Source organism: Marmota marmota, unplaced genomic scaffold (genome assembly GCF_001458135.2).
Source record: "Marmota marmota marmota unplaced genomic scaffold, marMar, whole genome shotgun sequence".
Classification (NCBI taxonomy): domain Eukaryota; kingdom Metazoa; phylum Chordata; class Mammalia; order Rodentia; family Sciuridae; genus Marmota; species Marmota marmota.
The window spans coordinates 23342405-23357436 of record NW_025999949.1 but is presented as its reverse complement, the minus strand read 5'-3'; the positions used below and the strand labels follow the sequence as shown (position 1 = coordinate 23357436).

The 15032-nt window shown below is 48.4% G+C and overlaps 1 long non-coding RNA gene across 2 annotated transcripts; it reads right to left on the bottom strand.

Moving 5' to 3' along the window:
• Positions 1-7742: 7742 nt before the first annotated feature.
• On the bottom strand, positions 7743-11480 carry LOC125616546. 2 transcript variants are annotated; one of them, XR_007347196.1, is made up of 3 exons: positions 10399-11480; positions 9339-9695; positions 7743-8990 (listed from the first exon to the last, which is right to left on the bottom strand). It is a non-coding gene; the product is annotated as an uncharacterized LOC125616546 (long non-coding RNA). The 2 variants fall into 2 exon arrangements; XR_007347197.1 differs by having other exon boundaries at positions 11027-11480.
• Between the last annotated feature and the right edge of the window lie 3552 nt (positions 11481-15032).

The following is a 15032-nucleotide window of genomic DNA, read 5'->3' as shown; positions in this document are numbered from 1 at the left end:
CCGGCCAAGCCAAACAGGGCTTCTGCTCAGGGCCTTGAGGAACCAAGTGGGAAACAGCCCAACCGCCAGGACTGTGACAGCCAAGGTCAGCAGAGAAGCATGCTCATCTACCCCTGCTGATGGAATGGTCCCAAAGGGAAAGATTTAACTTGTTTTAGGAACTAGTCAGAGCCTGGCTTGGGCACGCTGCCAGGGTGTTACGAGAACAATCTCTGGGAAACGGGGAATGGAGTTTTTGCCAAGCAGATTGCAGCTGTGGAGCCTGAGATTCAGTGGCCCCTGATATACAGCCAGCCCCTGATTCCTGGGGACCTCCCTGACCACTGCCAAAGCCACTGGCAGTGTTGAGCTGACTGGTGTTCCCATGCACTCGGGGTGTGGGAGTCCCTGCTGCACTCAGGCATCCCACTCAAGCTGAGGAAAGAGGTGCAAGAGGCAGCCTCTGCCCTCGAGGACCTTGTCTGCGGCTCTCAAGTAATCACAGTACAATAGGGTGGATGCTGCAAGGTGCAGCCGCTCCGGGAGCCCGAGGGAGGAAGGAGAGGCCTGTCTAGATGACCCAGGGCGGTTCAGCAGGACTGAATCATGAACCTGGCCTTGAACGGGGAGCCCTGATCAGCTGGCGATGGTGGAGGGCCTCCTGGGTGGAGAGAGTGGGCTTGGGGGATCCCAGCAGGTCCTTCCCACCCCGCCCGCCAGCCCTGGCCTGCGGTTCAATTCTCTGCAAGAACCATTTTCAACGGACCCCTGATTCCACATCCTCTCTTAACCCAGGAACTTAGTTCATCCTTTTCCTGAAGCAACCAAGAGACATTTACAGAACCCTAAGGAGCCACTGGGAGCCCCAAGAGCACCCCACAGTTTGCATGAGGCTCCCTGAAGCAATTTTTTTCTCAAGCAGTGAGCAGCTGGGCATGAGGAAGATGATCCCATTTAGAAGGCCCCAGAAAATTCAGGAAGAATCTAGAATTACTCAACAGGACAATTGTGAAGGAAGAGAGCTTTGGCCCTCCAAGAAAGTGCCACTGGAAAAAATCCAGGACCATTTCAGTATTGAGCAGATGTTCCAACAGGGAAGGAAGCCCTCAACACAGACCTTTCTGTAATAGCAGCCACCCCTCTCCCTCCCAGCCTCATACCTAACCTCTCGGCCATGACACCCATAGACCTAGTGCAGGACTCCAGCCACTGACAGCAGGAAAGGCAGAGTGTCACCTTGCCAGCTAAGAAAGATCCTTCTGGCTGGGCTGGGGAGGCACCTAAGCAGCTGGGATTAGGAGGCCACCTATCTAGAAGACAGGGAAGGGAGTGGGTGTCCCAGGAGGAGGCAGGAAGGGAGCCACCTCAGCAGGGGAGGAGGGAGGGGGAGGGCAGGATGGAAACTGTGTGTTTCTTTTCACTTCTGAACCAGGCTGTGAGGGATATTTCAGTGACCCTACTTTGCAAATTAGAAACTGAGGCTCAAGGCTTTTAAGGAACCCGCTGAAGGTCAAAACCCTAGTAAACAGGGATTCAATCCAAACTCTGGGGACTCGGAAGCTTATGCTTTTTCTAGACAGCCTGGATAAAAATAACTGCCACAAATCAAGAATCTGCCACTGGCCAAGTCCTGGGAAGGCCCTTTTTAAAAGAGGATCACGCAGCCTCGCTGAGCAAACTGCCCTGGCAGAGATGTCCAGCCCAGCTGCCTCTCCTGCCCAGAAAGGGCAGCCAGGGTGGCCACAACAGTCGGCGCCCAAACAAGCAGGGCTCTGACAGGGGGACACGCCCAGTAATCACGGTGAGCAGCAAGTACAAACAGTACAGTCCCCTGTGGTCACTGTAGTCCAGCACTTCCCAGCCAGCGGCAGTGTCCCCCCCCTCCACAGCCCCCAACAGCACATCTGTCAGAAGAGGCTTGGAGGTAATCCTCCCCAGGTCCCTCTCCACCCTTTCCAAGAAAAGGTCGTTAGCCAGCCATCCTTGGGCATCTCAGACGCTGATCGCACCAGTCCAGTAGGGCATGTGAAAGAAACTAGTCACGTATTTAATTATTTAGCTTTTCTATGGAACTGAAAATGTTCCATTCAAGGGATTATCCCGTGCCCTGAGACCACATCTTTCTAACTTTCTTGAGGTTAGAAATGTCATTTCTTTTGGGGGGACTGGGGATTGAACTCAGGGGCACTCAACCACTGAGCCACATCCCCAGCCCAATTTTGTATTTTACTTAGAGACAGGGTCTCACTGAGTTGCTTAGTGCGTCGTCATTGCTGAGGCTGGCTTTGAATTTGCGATCCTCCTGCCTCAGCCTCCAGAGCCACTGGGATTACAGGCCTGTGCCACCACACCTGGCTAAGAAATGTCATTTCTTTGGATTACGTAACAGTTATAACAGATTGCAGTTTGATCCAATACCTTTAGTGAGCAAAACTAAAAGTTGGGATCATGATGATGTTGGCTCTATTGGTTGAATTTGTTCACTGTTTTGCCCCCTTTGAAGCCATTCAGGGGCACCAGGTCTATCACCTGCTGTGTAACGTCCCCACCATCCAGCTCCAGGACTTCATCATCCAAACCGAGGCTCTAAGCCCATTAAACACTAACGGTGCCTCTCCCCCTGGCGCCGGGCAACCTCTGACTTTCCATTTCTAAGAATTGAACTGCACAGGTTCCTCCAAGAAGTGACATCATGCAGTGTTGCCCTTTTGTATCTGCCTTATTTCACTGAGCATAATGTGCCCTCGGGTCTCATCTGTACTGTAGCCTGTGTCTGAATTATTTTTTCCTTTTAATAGCTGAATAATATTCTGTTGTGTGGATGTAGCAAGTCTTGTTGATCCATTCTTTCACTGATGGTGCGTTCCCTGAAGTCACTGATCTACCTGTGCACGTGCTAAGTGATGGGCAGCTGCTTCCTGCTTCCCAGGCAATGCCCACACAACTTTTAGCAGAGAGAAGAAACCCCTATCTTCTTTCAACCACCACTTGCCGAAGGGACTTCTCAATTGATACCATCAATAAGATCTGGTCCCTAATTCCAGAAACTTACAACCAACTGTGGGGTTCAGGGGTTCCCAATGTGGAGAGCAGCCATGGGCAGCCGGGAAGTCAACAGGGTCAAGTGTCTTACCCAGTCTGGTCTCGGTGGGCAGAAGAAGAGCGCTGGTATCTCCCCAAGGAAGGATTGGGTCATCGGCCTGGACTTGGGTTAGGCAAGGTAGCAGTGTGAGGGGTCAAAACATAGCAATTTCTCCTTTGGAAGTGACCCAGTGGGGCAAATGTCAGACACGCGCACCACGTGTCACCAGTCTGTTGGCACACTTTGCCTCACCACCATCTCTGCGTCTGGTGGTGTGCTAGGCCCTGCGGGGAGCACAGGAAGGAGAAGATGTGGCTCCTGTCCTCCAGAGACTTATTCACACAGGGACTCCCCAACTTTTATGTCTGGGAGGAGTTTGGGATGGGAACCTTGGTTTCCTGGACTCATGTTTCCATGTGGAAGGATCTTATGAAAAGTAACACCTCCTGCCTCATTGAGAGGTGTAGACACTTATCTCATCAGTGTGTTCAGGAGAAGAAACAGCCAAGCCCTTCTGGGTCCTCTTTTTAGGCACTGCCTTAGGATATGTCAGCAGGATCATGTCCCTGAGGGAGAACTCTGGAGATGCCTCGAGTTGCCATGGATGGAGTTTGCCTAAATTGGGACTAGGCTCGCTAAACCCTTGGTTATGGTCTCACATTTCTGCCACATTATCCAACCCAACTTTTGTCAGTAGAAAAAAGAATCCATATCTCTGTTGGTTCTGAATGCAGGAAGAGAGCGATGAGTGTTATTTGGGGCCTCTCAGAATAACTATTGCTGACAGCTATTAAAACCACCGCTAGGTCAGGCACAGTGGCACACACCCATAAACTCAGCTGCTCAGGAGGCTGAGACAGGAGGATCCCAAGCCTGAGGTGAGCCTCAGCAACTTAGCAAGACCTTGTCTCAAATTCAAAAATAAAAAGGACTGGGGATGTAGCTCAGTGGTAGAGCACCCCTAGGTTCAATCCCCAGTATCAATAAAATAAAATAAAATAAAACGAATCTCCATGTCTTAACTCTACATAAGGTTTGCTTTAGAGAGCTTGGAGTGTAGCTCAGGGGTAGAACAACTTGCCCAGCATGTGCAAGGCCCTGGGTTCAATCCCCAGCACCATAATAAACCAATAAGCCGTTTTATTTTCTATTTGATAAAATCTACTGATGGTTTTCCTGGTCACGAAGTTCTGCTGTAAAAGGGCGACTCAAAGACCCAGTTTGCTTTATATTGTGTCTTCACCACTGTCTGACTTCAAAGTCAGCCTGGAATGTGCAGCCATGAGATGTGGAAGGCCTGAAAGTTCACACCGCAGAGTATTTCATGGTATGAATGTCCAGGCCTGGAAATGTCATAGATCTCTTCTACCCACGCTGCTGGGCAAGGCCAGTCACATGGCCCCACTGAGGTACAAAGGAGACTGGAAAATGTGGATTATTCAGTGCCCAGAGGGGAAAGGACAGTGGGACGTTGGTGAACTTTAGCATTCTCTGCAAGGTCTCATCATGGTCCAATCCTGCATCTGGAAGACAATGATTTTGAGAATCAAAGCATGGAAATTAGTTGCCCCCAGCACAGGGTCATTTAGTAACAGAGCGGGAAGAGAATCGGGCCTCACAGAAACAAAACAGAAGAGAAAGGAAGGGCGGGTAAACTCCAGAGGGCCCTAACCAGGAGAGGCATCCCCCTGCATCAGGGAGCTGAGCACCTGGCACTGGAAGAGGGCGGGCAGGGACTGACAGCGTGGTAGAGGCGATGGGAACCGAGGCCCCCCCAGGGGGCTGGCCGGAGCAGCGATTCCCACACTGCACCTTCCAGGCCCTTTCATAATTTCTCCCTTTGGACCTCATGTTTTGAAAGATCGTGTGTCACAAACAAACTGCGCTTATTGAGCAATAACAAATACATTTCCCCACGTCTTATTCATCAAGGTTGAGCACGCGTGGGCGCGCCTGTGTGCCTATACACGACAAAACACAGACCTGCTCACTTTGGGCACCTTAACCACCATGGTTTTGACCTGCTGTCCCTAAGCCGGCCACATTCGTGAGGCTACCAACAACCAATTCCCTCTTCTGACAGGCATCGAACTCCTGCATCGATGATTTAATTCCAGCCAAACCACCACAACAAACAAAACTAAGAATTTAGTTACCCTAAGTTGTCTACTGTGGGGTGAACTGACAATTTTAAATGACATTACTGAGATGCACTCCCAGACCCACGGTACCCTTCATGGCGGCTAACTCAAGAGTCTGGGTCCTAGACCAGCCTCTCCAAGCCACTCTGTGCTCAGCACTTGCCACTTCTTCCCAGCCGACTTCCCAACAGACAATGTCGGTGCGCTTGGTCCCGCACCTAGTAGGAACTTTCTCAAAGACAATGTCTCTGTATTCCCCTGCCTCAAAACTGATGGACTCGTGGATGAACAGGATGAACTTCACTGTCAGCTTTAAGGTCAGGCTAGCCGCTCAGAAGAGAAGGAAACGGGCGCCTGTCTCTGAACCCAGCAGTGGCTGAGATCAGAAAGGAGCCGTAGGTCCCATATCTGGGGTCTTCCACTCCCCAGCCAGATGTCTTCACGGCATAGACCACTGCAGAGGGGGTCCTGGAGGGCAGGCGCTCTCTTGCATTGCTCTTTGTGTAGACAGCGGCTGACCCAGAGCCTGGTACCTAGCTGAGCCTTAGTCAGTGTTTAATTCATGAGCAGGGCCCCCTCTCCAGGGTCAGCTTCCTTCTCCAGCCCCACTCCCCGGCTGTGCCCGCGCCCTCCCCGGCCGGCTTCCTGCCCCACACGTGGAATAGTGAACTACAGTCATGAAACCACGGTCACTCCAGGGCTCATCAAATTCCTAATCTGGACCTTAAAAACAGCTTTCTGGCAATAGGGCCCCACGTTGGTGTGGTGGCCTTACCTGTTTTGTATGTCACGTCTGGTTCCACTGAGACCCTGGAAGGAGAGCCGCAGGAGCCGGTGGCCTCTCCCTGCCCTTCTCAGGCCTGCTGCTCAGAGTCCTGGCAGCCGTTAAGGGACCTTCCCCTGCCCTCCCGTCCCCTGTGACCCTCAGAACCATCCAGAACACGGCATCCCCCACAAGCAGGAAGGCCAGTAGGATGACAGGAGGTCCTCGCCCTCTGTCCTTGGGAGACTTATTTCCACCTGTAAACAGTTATTTGTGGATGATTCATTTTCTGTCCCCGCACTAGACCGTAAGCAGAGACCATGCCTGTATTGCCACTGTGTGTCCCCGGTGTCTAGCCCAGAGCCAGGGACCCGGGAGCTGTTTACCATGTGTTTGGCTATTGAATGCATGGACGGCTGACCAAGCACACTCTGCTCTGTCCAGCAGAGGACAGTTTAGAGCACTGTCGCTCCCCACTTTGCTCCAGGGTAGATCATGAAGCACAGGAATTAATATCCCACTGGGAAAAAGGACAGCCAGGATGTATGGTCCTAGTGGGACCCTCGTTGTGTGACCTTGGGGAGGTCGTCTAACCTCGAAAGGCCACAAATTCTCCCATATATAAGTAAAGGAGTCAAAATTGGTCAGTTGTCTGCAAACTACTTTTTAGGACCCAAGAGATCCACAGAAGTCCTCAAGAGCCACAGCCACACGGGTGGGGACCCACATCCTAGTGCTCTCTGCCCAGGGGATCTGCTTTGAACTGAGAGATCTCAGTCCTGGAGCCCAGCGTCCAGGGTCTTAACCACAGTCTGTGCCACAGGGCCACAGCACAGGATGCAGGCAAAGTCCACGGTGGCAGGAGGGTCTCCGGTAGTAACCAGGGAGGTGGGTTAATAAGACAAACTCATATTTTGAGATTTTTGAGCGTTTTTGTTCTGTTTTGTTTATTATTATGATGATTCTTGTTGCTTTGTTTTGCTATGCCGAGGATCAAACCCAGGGTTTTATGCCTGCCAGGCAAGCATTCTACCACTAAGCCACATGCCAGCCCCAAAGTTACGCATGAAGGACTCTGAGCAAGAATACAGGAAGGCTTTTGAAGGTGACAGTTTAAGAGGCGACATTTTTTTTCTTTTTCTTTTTCTTTCTTTTTTTTTTTTTTTTTTGGTGCTAGGGATTGAACCCAGGGCCTTGTGCATGTGAGGCAAGCACTCTACCAACTGAGCTATATCCCCAGCCCAAGAGGTGACATTTTCTGACAGTAAGGCTGGAAATATGGGCAGGATCTCCCCTGGAGGAGAAGGTAAGACCACCATTCCAGGCAGAGGCCAGGCCACAGCAGAAAACTGGGAGGGTCGGTGTTGTGATCCATGTGCCTTAAAAGGTAATTACCTCTGGAAAGTAGAATTAGGAGACTCAAACAGGAAACGTGACTTTTCATGGTACAACATTGCTTTTGAATTTTTACCATGTGCATGTGTTATTTCCTTAATGAAAAATTAATTTTCATGGGCCAGGGTTGTGGCTCAGTGGTAGAGTGCTTGCCTAACATGCGTGAGGCACTGGGTCCAATCCCGGCACCACATACAAAATAAACAAATAAAATAAAGGTATGGTGTTCATCTGTAACTAAAAAAAAAAATTTTTTTTAATTAATTTTCAGTCCGGTGCCGTGGTGCATGCCTATAACCTCAGCAGCTTGGCAGGAAGATTGCAAGTTCAAAGTCAGCCTCAGCAACTTAGCAAGGTCCTAATCAACTTAGCAAGACCCTGTCTCAGCATTTAAAAAAAAATTTAAAAGGCTTATGATATGGCTCAGTGGTGAAGCATCCCTGGGCTCAATCTCTGGTACAAAAAAACAATGATAATAATAATTCTCAGGTTTATTCACCTATAAATTTGTTCCATTCATTAATTTTAATGGAGCCTGCACCATGGATACAAAGTCCACTTGTTAATCATTCAATTGACACTGAATGAGGGTTTTGTGCCCAAGAGGTGCTGACATTACATAGATCCACAAAGGAAAATAAGTCAGATACCTGCCTTCCAGAAGTTCCTACCAAATGGGATAATCAGTCAAACAAATGTTTACTACAGGAAAAATCCAGGGCCATGATTGAGGGAAACCCTGGAAACTGGGACTACAGACAAGGGTACCTAACCTAGACGATAGATCAAAGAAGGCTTGCTTTCTGGAGGAAGTTCTACCTGCAGTAGGTTCTCAGGGATGAATAGAAGTTAATTTCAAAAGAGGCACGGGAAGAGTTCTTCAGACATAAGAAACAAAAGACATTAAGTGACATATTGCGACAATATGGAGAGGTGGACAGCTGTATTAACAATCACACACCTTGAGTAAATGTTTTTAAAACATCTGCATAATGAAATACTACACAGCCATAATAAAGGAAAGGGGAGCCTATCTGAATCCAGAGTCAGTCTGGCAAAGTGCACAGGAGTGTGGGCTCTGGAGCCAAATACTGGGTCTGGTCCAGATCCTGGCTCCACCACTTCTTATCTCTGTCTTGTTCCTCAACTTTTCTCTGCCTAATTGACTCTTGGGCATAAAACCCTAAAAAATGAGAATAAGGATAGCACCTTCCTCATAGGGTCCCAGTGCTAGAATAAAATAATGTACACGAAGTCCTTATCCAAGCATGTGCCACAAACTAAGCATTCAGTAATGATGTTGATGCTCCCAGGGGCTGATGTCTAAGTTACACTAAGTCCTTTTTCTATTTATCACATAATCTCATTTTAGTGAGCAAGGGCTTTGCTGTTTAGGTCACCAGTATGCACCTCTCAGTGCATTAAGTAACTATTGCATAAATTAAGTCCTACAAAAAGAAAATCACATATAGCCTTTGCTATAATATGCATTTAAAAAGAAACTGAAATGATATCTACAAAACCTTTCACAGGTATTGTCTCTGGAATGGCAGGATTTTGAAGGATTCGCTGGGCAGATAACTGGTTCAAGGGTAGGTGACGGTTTCAAGCTTTATCAGCCATGTGGTTCCTAAACAAAGTTGGGATTTTTCAAATTTAAAAAAAAAAAAAAAGCAAAGATCCTGCAGCAAAATCATCACCAACTACTTACAAAAAGCCTTATTTCCTTTTAGAGGAAAGTATATGGGCATTGAGGGCTGGCTTCTGGAGAAGACAACAGACCCTCCATGATACCAAGAGCAGCCAAAGCGCCCCCTGGCATAATCCCTGTGATTTCCTCACAAGGTGATGTCACATGCACAGGGAATGATTGAACTTCCCAAGTTATTTATATATCTTCAAAACAAAGCCATTTCTTAAAAATCAGCCTGAACCTTTCTTTTTGGACCCTCCTAAGGCATGAAGAAGCAGCACCCACCTACCACCAGGGGCTCAGCCCTCCCAGGGGGTCTCCCGTTCAGGCACGTCATCTCATTTGTCCTCGCAGCAGTGCTGAAGGTGGGTGTGCCTACTCCAACTTACAATGGATGCCGCTGAAACACAGAGAAGTTAAGAGGCCTGCCTAAGATCACACAGCCATGGTATCAGAGCTGTGCTCTGGGGCCTGGTCTTCTGCCTCCAGACTCACCTTCATCTCTTCACTGCATGTGGGTGGAATTAGAGGGATTTCCATGGAGCGTTCCATCTCTCCTCCAGCTGATGGTGCAGCAGAACGGCTCACGCTCATTCAGTGAGCGCAGGCGGCAGGCCGGACGCTCTTCTGAGCTCTTGATGCCTGTGAATTTATTTGTTGCTCACCACAAGCCTGAGAAGTGGGTACACTCATCATCCCCCGTTTACCAGTAAAGGAAGTAAAGCATAGAGAGTGAAGCAACCAGGATCACCCAGCAAAAAAGCGACAAAGCCAAGTGCCAACCTAGGAGAGGTGGCTCCCAATCGGCACCTCTGGACCAAAAAGCTACACACTAGCAAGACCCGAGATGAGGCTATCAGCCTGCGAGGCTCCAGGTGCGAAACCCAGGAGAGTCTCAGCAAACGGGAGCCCCAGGTCACCCTCCATGGGGACACCCGCAGGCCTCAGGCCACATCCAGTTTGGAACCAAAATACTTTGAAATAAGGTCACACTAACATTCAAAAATCAGGAGGCAGCATTAAAAAAAAAAAAAAAAACTCTATTTTTGGCATTTCTTAAAAATTCAGGCGCTCCTGCCCCCTTGGGGTGCGGGCACTCAGGGATGGCCAGGCAACAGTCCACTCTAGCGCTGCTCGCCCAGTAGCCACTGGGTCCTGCTGTCCTGGCAATGATCATCCTGGGTCCTCTGCAGCCCCCGCCCCCTGGGGCTCCTGTGCCTGACCCCAGCCGTTTGACTCATTCTGTGCCTGACCATTGTGTGCACTGGAGCGTGTGGCCTGGCTTATCAGCATCCCCCTGGCTCAATAGAGGGAGGCTCCCCACCTTTCCTGCCCCGTGAGTCACCTAGGCACTTGGACGGCACCGGAGTGCGCCTCAGCCCAGTGAGATCAGAATCTCTGCAAGTGGGTCTCAGACATCAGAATGATGCAAAAGTCCCCAGATTCCAAGGTGTAGCCAAGATTTTGGGTTTCTCAAAACCCCCGCACGCCGTGAGTCGTCAGAGCTGCTCAGAAGGCAGATCTGAGTCAGTGGGTCAAGTTGGGGCCCGAGGTTCTGCATTTCTAGCCAGCTCTGGGGGGATGCCACATTCCCAGGGACAGCACATGAAGAGGCAAAGGGCCATAAGACAGTCCTCATTAGTATGTGCTCTTCCCAGCCAGCGGGCTGGCCTGGGCAGCTCCTGTCTCCTCAGAGACAGCAACACATCGAGCAGCCCAGGCCCAGAGAGGGACAGCGAGCAGCCCAGAGTCACACGGAGTCAAAAAGAACACCTCGTGGTGCACGCCTGTAATTCCAACAGCTCAGGGGGCTGATGCAGGAGGATCCCACATTCCAGGCCAGACTCAGCAATTTAGCAAGAACCTGACTCAAAATAAAAAAATATAAATAAAAAAAGGGCTGGGGATGTGGCTCAGTGGTAAATCGCCCCTGGGTTCAATCCCTGGCACAAAAAAAAAAAACAAAAAAACACCTGAATTGCTGTTTCTTCCCCGCCAGGCAATGTCACCACCCATCAGGATCACATCCTCCTGGCTCACCTTGGGAGGTGAGGCCAGGGTGACACTCCACTTGGTAATGTCAGACGAGGGTGAGTGGCAGTCCTCTGTGGCAGAGGGTCCCTGAGGCAGTGGGGGAGGCACCAAAGACAGCGCCCAGCTAGCTCAGCCAGGAGCCGGAGCTCATGAGGAGCTGAGTGGCCGCAGGACAGCCTCCCCCCTCGGTGAGGACACCGCGCAGGCCTGAGTCACAGCCTGTGAGCTCAACCCCTGGCTGCCAGGCGGGAGGGTGAGTCAGAGGGCGTGTCGCTGAGTGAACTTCTCCCGGCCAAATATGGGGCTCTGTTTGCTCCATCTTGCCATTGGCGCTGCCAGAGGCCCAAGGGCTGTGTCTGCTCCTCACAACGGCAAGGTCCCTGAGGAGAAGGGGCGACTCTCCCCCCCTCCACACACCCCCTCCCAGACCAGGGGGTGGCACTTGGCTTCAGCTCTCCCAGGACCTTGTCACCGCCCCAGCTCCCAACTGCTCCCCCCACCTCATTATCTGGAGCATGATACAGAGCAGTAGTAATGACATACTTTCAAATGATGGCTTTATCTTAACAAGATCCTCTGGGCTCCCATAGACACCCACAGCCCTGTGGGATCCGGGGAGGAGCAAACAGACACCTCACCTTCCTGTATCCCTGGTGCCACACACAGCCTGGGACATGCTAGATGTGATTAACTACCTGCTAAATAGATTCATGGGTACGTGGGGTGTGTGTGTGTGTGTGTGAGAGTGTTTCTCTGCTAGCAGACTTTTACTTCCTCTGAGGAAATAACTTACATAGCAAACTACACACACACACACACACACACACACACAAGCACGTGACACTGTTTTAAACATCTTCTCAACTCAGCTCGTTTGATTTGAGATTGGCTACCCATCAGTGTGCACAACTAGAATGTACCAGCACAAAATGATGAAAAAATATGTGCAATTTGCTCACTTATATTCTCAACAACCCTCTGAGGACAGCACTGTCAGAATTCCCCATTTTATAGATGAGGAACCTGAGATACAGAGAGGTTAAGTAACTTGTTCAGGTCACACCGTTTGCAAGTGGTGAAGCCCACATTCCAATCCCAGCAGCTCACTCAGCCTCCACTCTGGTGTTTTTCACCGTATTTGACTCATTTCTGTATCTTGGAGACTCAGCACAGTGCCTGGCACATGCTAGGTAGTGCCAACCGCTGACTAAATGAATGGAATAATTCTTAAATCACCGTGTGTTTACGTGCATCCGTCTCTCCTGCTCAGTACTGAATTTTGTTAGGGAAGCGCTGGCCTCGCTAGGGCCTCCCAGGGCACGGCACTCCTAAACACCAGGAGGGCTTGACTGATGAGTCCTCAGCTCCCTGACTTTCTAAATCAGCTCTTTCCCACCCAATTCCGTCCCACAATCATGTTTTTCAAAGAAAAGAAAAGCGCACGTTCATCAACACTGCACACAGTGGCCGGCTCCACACAGGCCACTCTGTGGTCTTGGCCTAGTTACCAGGTGTCTAGAGCACAGAGGAGCGGGAGAGGGGCCCTGGGTAGGGACGTGGTCAGGGTTGCATGAGGTGACCCACGTGAGAGTCTAGTTCAGCTCCTGGCCCACAGCGGAGCATCAGCAAATACAAACATATTGTTATTGTATAGGACCCGTTCCAAACTGTAAAGTGCACATCACAGTTTAATGCAGGACAATATTAATCTAGCACATAAAAACTATGCTCCTATTGACATAAATCAACCAGCAGTGACATTTCTACAGGCCCAGATGCTCCTCTGCCCACCTCTCCATCACATTTTTTTTGTCAGCAGCATTTGCATCTTTCAGTAAGATTTTTTTAAAAGTAAATAACTTCTTCCCTCTAGGCTATTGATATGCCAGCATCAATCATGGTTTCTTTTTTGATCCCTGGAATTATTTCAAGGGCTTTGTGATCATCCTTCACAAAACTTGCTAAGAGCCTACAGGGCAAGCCAAACAGTAGGGCAGATAGTGATGGCATTGAATGACGGAAATTTCATCACCCTAGGTAATGCCTCAGTGGACATCTGGAACCAATACAGAGGCAGGACAGATGCTATCTCCAGCTGAGATCCTGCACAGGATTTCAAAGTGGTAACATAAGAAATAGCTACAGTACTGTATCAGCCAAACTGTGCCTTCAAAGTACAGAAAGTTCAAGGCAAATTACCAAGGATAGAGATCCTGGATAACAGGCTTTGAAGGCCCGAGTTCAATAGCATTCTGTTCCTCGGATTGATTATGCTGCCAGGAAAGTTTAGCAATAGGAAAGAGGACCTTCTATTTCTATGAGAAGGGAAAAAAAATCTGAAAAACTTCAGAAAATATGAAATATCCAATGACATAGTGAGACTATTAAGGGAAAAATATCACCTGCTCAGCCAAAATACTCTGAAAGAGAACTAAGTTTTCTTTGTTTGTTTTTACACATTAGAACATTAAAGCCACAGTCCACAGAAACTATGCAACTCCTAGAAGAAAACATAGGGTCAGCACTCCAGCACATAGGCACAGGCGACGACTTTCTCAATAGGACCCCTAAAGCTCAGGAAATAATTCCAAAAGTTAGTAAATGGGATGGCATCGAATTAAAATGCTTCTGCACAGCAAAGGAAATGATTAGAATGTGAGGAGGAAACCCACAGAATGGCAGAGAATCTTTGCTAGCTACTCTTCTGACAGAGGATTAATATACAGAATATAGGGGCTGGGGATGTGGCTCAAGTGGTAGCACGCTCGCCTAGCATGCGTGAGGCACTGGGTTCGATTCTCAGCACCACATAAAAATAAAATAAAGATATTGTGTCCACCTAAAACTAAAAAATAAATATTTTTTTAAAAAAAAAATTATATATATATATATATATATATATATACAGAATATATAAAGAACACAAAAATAAATGGGAAAATTGACCAAACAGACACTTCTCAAAATAAATACAAATGGCCAACAAATATGTGAAAAACATGTTCAACATAATTAGCAATTAGTGAAACGTAAATCAAAACTACCCTGAAAAAAAAATAAATGAAATTTTTAAAAATAACCAAAAAATAAATAAAATAAAACTACCCTGAAAGTTCATCTCACTCGAGCCAGAATGCAGTCGTCGAGAATACAAATAATAATAAATGCTGGCGAGAATGCAGAGAAAAATGAACGCTTTTACACTGTTGGTGGGATTGTGATTAAGTACAACCACTGTGGATGAGTTTCCTCAAAACACTAGGCATGGAACCATATGACCCAGCCCTCCCACTTCTCAGTATTTATCCTGAAGAATTAAAGTCGTCTTATACGTACCCATAGCAGCACAATTCACAATAGCCAAACTATGGAAGCCGCCTAGGTGCCCACCAGTGGATGAATAGATGAAGAAGCTGTGGTGTAGATACACAATGGAGTTCAGCCATAAAGAAAAATGAAATATGTCATGTGCAGAAAAATGGACGGAACTTGAGACCATTATGTTAAGCAGAATAAGCCAAACGCAGAGGTGAAGGATCACATGTTTTCTCTCATATGTGCAAGCTAGAGAAGAAAAGGGGGAAAGTAAGGTGGGGGTGGGATCTCATGAAAATCAGAGAGAGATCAGTAGAGGAAAGGGACCCAGGGGTAGAAAGTTAGGGAGGAAGGGGGGAGGGCTGGGGGGTGACATTGACCACATCATATTGTTATGTTATGTGCATTTACAAATAGGCAACAATGAATCATAACATTTTGAACAAAAATAATGCACCAAAAATATGAACAAAATAAAAAGTAAATAAAACCGGGGTCAACAAATTATAACCCACAGATCAAGTCTGGCGAGGTACCTGTTCTGGGCAATAAAGCTCTATTGTCACACAGCTGTGCTCATTCTTTTACACAGTGTCTCTGGGCTTTTGCACGGCAGTGCAGAGGTGAGTG